Below are 9,485 nucleotides of genomic sequence, written 5' to 3'. Positions count from 1 at the left end.
GACTTCACATGGTCCAACTCTACTATTGTTTCTGTCTTCTGTGAAGCTTGATTGCAATAAATCTGCATGCGTTCTTTGGTGTCAATCTAGTAGAAGTATAAGAGAGTATTGTATATTCTTGCTAGCTTCCAGACCATTAATGATCCAGTTTTTAGAAATATACATCAAAGTGTATAAAATGGTAGAAAAAGAAATTATAGAGTTTAAATGTAGATTTAAAATGATTACTTATTTTAGAACATGACAATATACTTAATACAACATATATCAAAATCCTGGTCTCCAGAAACACAAGAAAAGATAATATATGGGCAGATTTTTCCTTTGTATTGAATTGGGTAGACTTACAGCATGGAAAACTGGAACACTTTCTATGAAAAATGAGTACCCTTAAATGAGTGTTCCAAAACAGTGCACTGGGAAAGGTACAAGAATATTTGATGAGTCAAGGGACTAAAAGGAGTAAGCTGCAGGATAAAGGTGAGGATGTCTGAGGAGGAGGCATGAGGATAGTGTGGTAGTGCACACATACACTCTATCTTTTGTTTCGATTTATAGCGACGAGACTCAAGAAGCACCACAACCACTGGTCAAAATGACTTGGCTAATGAGTATTTTTAGAAACTGGCCATACAAACCACTACCTGTACAGTGAGTCAAAATACAAGAAGCTACAAAGGTACAAATGTTGACAAGTTGATGGTCCCTATAGCATGACTGCATCTCATCAAATCTGATGAAGCAACACAGTACCATTGTGTACATCTTTTTTTATAAAAATCCTTTCTCTAACTCCTCCATTGACTGAAGGAGAAGAAGGGATTTGCAACCCAATATCAACCATATGCAACAATATCAACCAACCAGACTCCTCCCCCAGAGTTCCCAGGGACTAAACCACCAACCAAAGAGTACACATGGAGCCATGGCTCCAGCCTCATATGTAGCAGAGAATGGCCTTGTTAGGTATCAATGGAAGGAGAGGCCCTTAGTCCTGGAAGGCTTGATGCACCATTGTAGGGGAATGCCAGGACAAGAATTCAGGAGTGGGTGGATGAGGGAGTGAACACAGAGCTGGGGGTGGGGGTGGGGTAAGGGAGATTCTGAGGGGAAACAGGGAAAGGGGATGTAAATAAAGAAAATATCTAAGAAAAAATCCTATATTACTAGAATCTTTTATAAGATGGCAAGTTGGTGGAACTGGGTCACTTTTTCCTTAGAATGAGTGGTAATCAAGACTTAGCTATGGAGATCTGTTCATCCGTGAGATAGATCACCATGTTAATTGACCACAGTGGTGTCTTAGCTTTGGGGACAACAGATAAATAGGTGTGCATTAGATTAACTAATTCTCCTTATAGTAGTAAGGATAGAGATATAAATGAAGATGGAGGAAAACAGAAACTACTTCAGGATTTGAGAGCATCAGGGGACAGAAGAGAATGAGGATACAAGAAGCTGTTTTCAATCACAGGATCAGTGGAGGACCACTGATGTGTGAAATTCCTAACCTCGTTCTGAGACAACACTTGGGGGATCAACATAATCTCAAATTCTTAGACCAAAATAAAAAAATTTAATAGAAAAGTGTATTCATAAACTGCTGATTGGATTTTAGAAGTATGAATAGAAAGAACTGTTTCTGTTTTCATCCTCGTATGTGGACCATGCATGTGTATCTAGTACTTGGGAGGATGAGGCAGAAAGATTTCTATGAGTTATAAGGCAGCTTGGGCTAACCATAAACTATAGATCAGCCTATGCTACCTTGAGACACTGTCTTTAAAGAAAAGGGAGTTTGGGGAGGGGTGAAAACAAAGAGGATACCTACTTCTAAGAACCTTGATCACAAACAGAAAACAATCTGATTTCAACAATTCCATGTTTCCATGTAACAAGAGGGCACATTTGTAAGGCAAATATTTCTGTGGCCTCTAATGGTCATTCCATGTACCAGGTGCTGTAATTTCCACCTCCTGATTAGTTTTTGGTGAAGTGTGGATGTTGTGGGAACACTGTCTTCTGCTCTTTAATCTTGACCATATCCATAGCTCTGTCCATGCCCGCCGTATCAAGAAAGAACACAATGGTATGTCAATCAGCTACCAGGGTTCTCTGGAGTGTGTCTGTGACTCTTTGACCCGCAATGACTTTACACATATTTCTTCTAGAGGTTACACCCAGCCTGAAATATTATGGTACAAATTTTATGTGATGTCCAGAAAGTTTTTTGAAATGAATATTTTCCTTTTGGTCATCTTTATTTGGGTTCAACTAAATAAAGCCAGCAACCTGATGGTGAGAGAGAAGCAGGTCATGAAAGAAAGGTATGAAATATTGATAGTACTTACTGATGGGTTTGCTTCTGACCATTCTTGTAGTTCCTGTCCAGTGCCCTGCCTGAGTACATTAAAGAAATAACTGAGTCTCCTGATCTACACAGGAATTGATAAAACTTTGGATGTTGATTTGATGATACTTAAAATATCAGCTGAGAATAAATCTTAGTATATTTTTTAAACAAGATCTTCATTCCTCTATGCTCTTAGGTCTGTGTCTTCAAACTGAATTTATGAAGAATATAGTCCAATGTAATATAAATAAAGGTCCCATACCTGGCTACCTGGTTTCTTCCATTTTTTTATTCTCCTGGTTTCTTCCTAAATACTATCCACTGAAAACATGAAACAATAAACTTTATATTCCCTAAACTATGAGATAACAAGGAAGTGAAGAATAGGAAACTCCTGTCCAACCTGAGGGTAATTTCCCTCATACCATACACCTCAATACTTATCTCAGGTTCTTGAAATGCAAGGGATGTTCTGTGCTCTCCATTTAACATGTGGTTACTGCAATAAACTATGAAATCCAGAGGCCAGTGGCTCTAAGCAGAGTGTTTAGTTCTCCTGCTGCCAGTTTATTGCAAGGAGATCACTGCATAAGATTCTGCTTCCTTCTTCTTTTTCTATTGCCTGGAATATGTATCTATCTTTGAAGTGTGAAAGAAATGTTTCCTTTCTCCTTTAAACACAGTCTCAGTTTTTCTTATAGCCTTCACTCTGTGTAGATATTGTAGTGTTTGCAAAAATAAAATCTGTATGCATGGCTCATAAAAATCTTATAGCTCTTCCAGAGGTCTTAAGTTCAGCTCTTCCAGAGGTCCTGAGTTCAATTCCCAGCAACCACATGATGGCTTACAACCATCTGTAATGAGATTCGATGTCCTCTTCTGATGTGTCTGAAGACAGTGACTCATATACATAAAATAGGTAAATAAATCTTAAAAGAAGAATCTTAAAGAGTCTGTATTGGACCAGGAAGGAAGGAAGGAAGGAAGGAAGGAAGGAAGGAAGGAAGGAAGGAAGGAAGGAAGGAAGGAAGGAAGGAAGGAAGATATAGGGAGGGAGGGAGGGAGGGAGGGAGGGAGGGAATGAGGCAGGGAGGCAGGGAGGCAGGGAGGCAGGGAGGCAGGGAGGCAGGGAGGCAGGGAGGCAGGGAGGCAGGGAGGCAGGGAGGCAGGGAGGCAGGGAGGCAGGGAGGCAGGGAGGCAGGGAGGCAGGGAGGCAGGGAGGGAGTAAGAAAATAAGAGAAAGAAAAAAAAGAAAAGGCTTCCAAGTATATTCAGTGATCCAGTGAGTCCTGTAGAAAGTTTTAAGGGCATATGATTCTGTACTGAGACCAAAGTAGGTAAGTATTAGAATAATGGAGGAGGACAGAGTATGAAGAATAACTTAGACAAATTGCACTCTGAACAATTGGATGTGGCTATGGATACCCATAAAAAGATCATGAATAGATGAAGAGGAAAATCTCCTATCAACTCAATATCCACTTCTAATTAGAATTATCTAATCTATGTAGGAGAGATGGCTCAGTGCTTAAGGGTTCATACTGCTCTTTCAGAAGATCCAGGTTCTGTTCCCTTAATGCCCTTGGCAGTTTACAAGTGTCTATAAATTCAGTCCCACAGGATTTCATGTCCTCTTCTGACCTCTGTAAGCACCCGGTCTATATATGCTACAGATACATATATACAGGCAAAACCTCACATATGTTCAAAACATTAAAAAAAAAACAATTGTCCAGTCAAGATGTTACTATCACAGAAGAAAACCTCAAACATGGCCCTCATTTACATTTTTAAGGGAAGATGAGTCTTATGCTCCTTAGGCATTTAAGGGAAGATCAGTCTTAAGGCTCGCACAGTCCACTTCTTATACCTGGTATTTTGCCCACAACTAGCATAAACAGAATTAAGTCTTTAATTTTATCAATGCTTTATTTCTGAAAAAGAGATATTATCATGGACTTAAATCCACAAAATACCTTACCATGTAAGGAAGGGACAGCTGGTGGACATAGAGCAGACAATTTACATATACTTCACACACTTGAAGATCACACACTTGAAGCTGATAGATGGATGCCTCCAAGTGTTATTAAACTCTGAATTTTGCATTTTAACTCTGTCAGCTTTAACTTTACTTATTTTCAGGTCTATTAGAATCATGTATGCATAAAATCATCACATACTCTAGAGGGATTAAAAGTTATATAATGTCTTGTGCTTTCCAGATTTACCTTAGTAGGATAGCAAACATTTTGAAGAAGTTGTGACATCAGTAGGGATATTCTGCTCAATAGTGTTACATGCCATCCACCTTCTATTGCTTTAAAACTTATTTCTATAGATGGCAACAGTAGTGAATGGCACATAGTTGATGTGTGGCTGTAGCCTATGCATTGACCACAGGGTGCTAGGATTCCTGCCTAAAATTAAGATTGCTGAGTTCTGCTCAGCTGTAGAGCCTAACTACCTGGTATCAGGTAGTTAGAAATGCTAAACAGAAAGATTTTTGCAATGTCTGCTAAAGGCAGAGGTGGGGGTATAACTTTAGGATGTAGAACACAAAAGGGGCTCAGATGTGTAGGGATTTTTAAGCACATTACATAATGGTCTGGCTAAGTTACTCAAATGGAGAAAAGCAAATGTACTCTTCTGTAACAGGAATTTCAAGTTTTTATTGTGCATGTGTGGTTTTAAGGATGAACTGGCTATAGTAAAGAAGCAAAAAGAAAATTAATTTTTTTAAATACACAATATATTCTGATTTTTTCTCTGCCCCCTAATATATGCTGATTTTAAAAGTACTATTCTTTTTATTTTAATTTATTTATTTATTTAATTTACATCCTGATCACAGCACTCCCTCTCCTCCCAGTCCACTGCTCACATGATCCTCCCACCACTACCCTTCCTCTTCACCTCTTAGAAAAGGGAAGCCCCCCCCCAGGGTACAAACCCACCATGGCACTTCAAGTCACTGAGACCAGATAAGGTAGCCCAGTGAGGGGAACAGAATCCATGGACCAGCAACAGAGTCAAGGTAAGACCCAGTTCCAGTTACTTGAGGACCCACATGAAGACCAAGCTGCACATCTGGTAAATATATATATGGAAGGCCTAGGTCCAGTATTTGTTTGTGCTTTTGTTCGTGGTTCAATCTCTGGGAGCCCCCAAGGGTACAAGTTAGCTGACACTGTTGGTCTTTCTGTGGAATTCCTATCCCAACTGGGTTCCTCAATCCTTCCTGCAACTCTTCCACAGGTCTCCCCATGAACCATCTAATGTTTAACTGTGACTACCTGCATCTGTTTTGGTCAGCTTCTAGGTGTACCCTCTCAGAGAACAGTTATGCTAGCCTCCTATCTGTGAATCCAGTATTACAGATACAAATGTAGGCTGAGACTCCAAAGTAGTTGAAGGAGGAAGGGAGGCCTGCAATGTGTCCCTATTGATCCTCTGAGAACAGCTGGTCACATTCCCCTACAAATTGTCAGGGGCTGTTGCTGCATTCATTTATGTTTGTCTGACATAGAGCACCTGTGTATCCAGGACAGCAGTGACAAATTTAGCTGTCAACAATGTCATCATATTGTATCATTGTGTCAAGACTTAACCAACAAAGAGGCATCACAGCCTCACAGTGTGTCTCTGTGCATCCACTACCCGTGCAGAAGTAGTTTCCTTCATCTGCACATAAACCTCCACAGAGACATGCCTGACTGTCATATTCATCAAAGCTGAGTTCACAGTGATCACCATGGAATGCAGGTGCATAGTTACAGAAGTAAGCCTGTTGAAGCTTTATCTTTTGATATGAATTGTAATGACAAGTACTGCCCCCACCAAGGAGTGGTTGTTCTCAGGAAGGAGATAATCTGCATATACAATGTGACCTTGCTCCTTAATTTATAACTATTGGTTAAATATAGATGCCAGCAACTAATAGTTGGGCAGAAGAGACATAGGCAGGGTTTGGTGTTCCTGGACTTGAGATTTGAGGAGATCATAAGGAGAGGAAGGTAGAAGGAAAAAGACGCCATAGAGTAAGAATCTTAAAATCGTGGCCATGAGAGATGGACAATTAGAGTTAAAAGCAGCCTAGATGGTAAGCAATAAAACTCAGGTTCATTGATAGGAAAATAGAGTCCAATATCATAGAGGTAGATACATGCCCAGCTTAGTGCAAAAAAAAAAAAAAAAAAAAAAAAAAGCTTATTATAAATTATAGGTAGCGTGTGTCTTTTATCTGGGAAATGAATAATTAAAAGTTAGAAGTTCCTGTTTGAAATTAAATATTTCCACAGAATTAGCTTCAAGTGCATCCTGACATGTGGCACCATGTAGACAGAGCTTGGATCCACATTCTTCATTTTCCAACTCAGAGTTCACACCAGAATACCCTTGAGGACAGATACATGTGTATCTTCCTATCTCATTAAAGCATACAGCTTCATTCATACAAGAATCAGAAACACCTTCATCCACTTCCAAGCCACAATGCCTGCTATGGTATCCAGGCACACACAAGTAGTAGTTGTCATTGGTTCCATGCTGGAATACAGCCCCATTGTACTGGAAGCACTCTCATTGTGATCTGTCTCACAGAACCTTCCTGAATATTCAGCAGGGCACATACAGGCAAGGATGCACAGGGTCTTTATGGCAAGTGCTTCCATGTTGTCAGGCATTTCCTCCACAGAAATTAGTGGCAGTTTCACAGGTAGGCCCATTGTACCCAAGGGGACACTGGCACAGTAAACCCCTTTCTCCTGGGGTATCCACACAAATGGCAATTCCTTGACAGGGACTGTAGAAGCAAGGGTCTTTGTGATCTTCAGTCTTTTTCCAAATTATTGGCTATGTCTAAGCAACAATTGTTGTCTCATGGAATACCCTTGTGCATAGACTTGTTTTGGCAAGAATTTAAGAGGCACCTGGTATTTTTTGTACTGCACAATGAATATTGGCACCTCAAGTCACTGCAGAACTACCTACATATTCTCCCACAGAGGCAAGTCAAAATAGCCCAGATAGGGCAAGCCACAGAATGGACAGAAGATGGTCGGTCACTTCAGGTTCCATATTCCCCACTTCTCAAAGTCTCAGAATGAATAACCCATGTAGACTCTCTGGAGACTCCCCCAACCCAGGTCTGGCATATCCTAGTGATGGTCTCCCCACCCCACTCCCCACCAATTTCCATTCACGCTCCTTGGTTGTATCTATATCTGATTCCCCTCTTCCCCTTCCCATCCACTCTCCCACCCAGTTTCCTGTATCTCTTCACCTCTGATGTCTATTTTATTTCCCCTTCTAAGATTCTAGCATCCTCCATTGAGTCTTCGTTGTTATTTTGTTTCTTTGGGTCTTTGGATTGTGGAATGGTTACCCTGTACTTTATGGCTAATATCTACTTAATAAGTGAATACATACCATGCATGTCCTTTGGAATCTGGGTTATATCACTCTGGATATTTTCCAGTTCCATCCATTTGCCTGAAATTTTCATGATGTCCCTGTTTTAATAGCTGAGTAGTATTCATTGGTTTAAAGGAATCTCATTGCTTTATTCATTCTTCAGATGAGGGACATCTGGGTTGTTTCCAGTTTCCACCTATTATGAATAAACCATCTGTGAATAAAATTGAGCAACTATAGATGTGGTGTGGTGGAGGATCTTTTGGTTATATGCCCAGCAGTAGTATAGCTAGCTGCATAATGGGGTAGAATGATTCCAAATTTTCTGAGAAACCACCAAATTGATTTCCAGAGTGATTATACAAGTTTGACCTTCCACCAGCAATGGAGAAGTATTTTCTTTTTTAACTAGATATTTTCTTTGTTTACATTTCAAATGTTATCCCCTTTCCTCATTTCCCCTCTGAAAACCCCCTATCCCTTTTCCTATCCTCTTCCCCCCCTCACCAACCCACCCACTCTTGTTTCCCTGGCATCCCTGTTCCACACCCTCACAGGCATGTGCTATCACTTTAGTTTTTATCTTAGCCATTCTGATGTTTGGAAGATAAATGGACTCTGAGTCCATTTGATTTGAATTTCCAAGATGCCTAAGAAAGATGAACATTTTTTTAAAAAAAGAAATGTTTTTATTAGATATTTTATTTACATTTCAAATGTTATCTCCTTTTCTAGTTTCCTCTCTGAAAATCCCCTATTCCCTCCCCCTTTTCCCTGCTCCTTAACTGACCCATTCCTGCATCCTGGCCCTGGCATTCTCCTATACTGGGCCATAGAACCTTCACAAAACCAAGGGCCTCTCCTCCCATTGACGACCAACTAGGCCATCCTCTGCTACATATGCAGTTAGAGACATGAGTCCCACCATCTGTTTTCTTTGATAGGTGGATTAGTCCCAGGGAGCTCTGGGGGTACTAGTTAGTTCATACTGGTGTTCCTCCTATAGGGTTACATTTAATTCCGGAATAATCACAACTGAGTCATTGAGCATTTAGTATAGTGTGACAATCTGTTCTCCTTTTTCTTTTTAATTGTTGGTTGTTTTCTTCAGAGACAGACTGACTAGTGCTGCAATAATTTTTCTGATGATCCATTAGATGTATGCATTTGGGTTCTGTAAGTCCCTGGCTATGAGTCAGCAGTTCTTTACAACATTAGTTCTCAGTCTTGGAAGGACCACCAGCGTTAGAATCACTGGGACCTACCTGTTGAAATCCAGATCTCTACATATAATACCTGAAGGTTCTAATCCACTGGATCTAGATTAAAGTTTAGGATTCAGTATTTTTAGCAAGTACCTCCATAAAAGTTGTATGCAGATGAACATATCTTTAAGTGTTTCTTGTCCATTAGAGATCCCTCTGTTGAGAATTGTTTAGCTTTATACTGCATGTTCTATTGGGTTATTTGGTTTGTTGGTGTCTAACTTCATACTAAGTTGACAAATTTCTTTCAATGTTTGCTAAGAATTGTGTTGGAATCTTGATGGGAATTGCAATGAATCTGTAGATTGATTTTGATAAAATGGCCAATATTATTAAGTTAGTCCTACTGATCCAGGAGCAGGGGAAATCTTCATATCTTCTAGTATATTCTTTAACGCCTTTCTTCAGAGATTTGAAGTTTTTGTCATACAGATCTTTCGAATCCAAGACAT

At 39.9% G+C, this 9,485-nt stretch overlaps 1 pseudogene; it reads right to left on the bottom strand.

Annotated features, from left to right (window-relative positions):
• Positions 1 to 5,696: 5,696 nt before the first annotated feature.
• Positions 5,697 to 8,360, bottom strand: LOC147001985 (uncharacterized; annotated as a pseudogene).
• Between the last annotated feature and the right edge of the window lie 1,125 nt (positions 8,361 to 9,485).

This window comes from Mus caroli, unplaced genomic scaffold (assembly GCF_978045245.1).
Source record: "Mus caroli unplaced genomic scaffold, Mus_caroli_1 scaffold_11, whole genome shotgun sequence".
Lineage (NCBI taxonomy): Eukaryota > Metazoa > Chordata > Mammalia > Rodentia > Muridae > Mus > Mus caroli.
The sequence above is the reverse complement of the archived record's forward strand: the minus strand, read 5'-3'. Positions and strand labels throughout refer to the sequence as shown.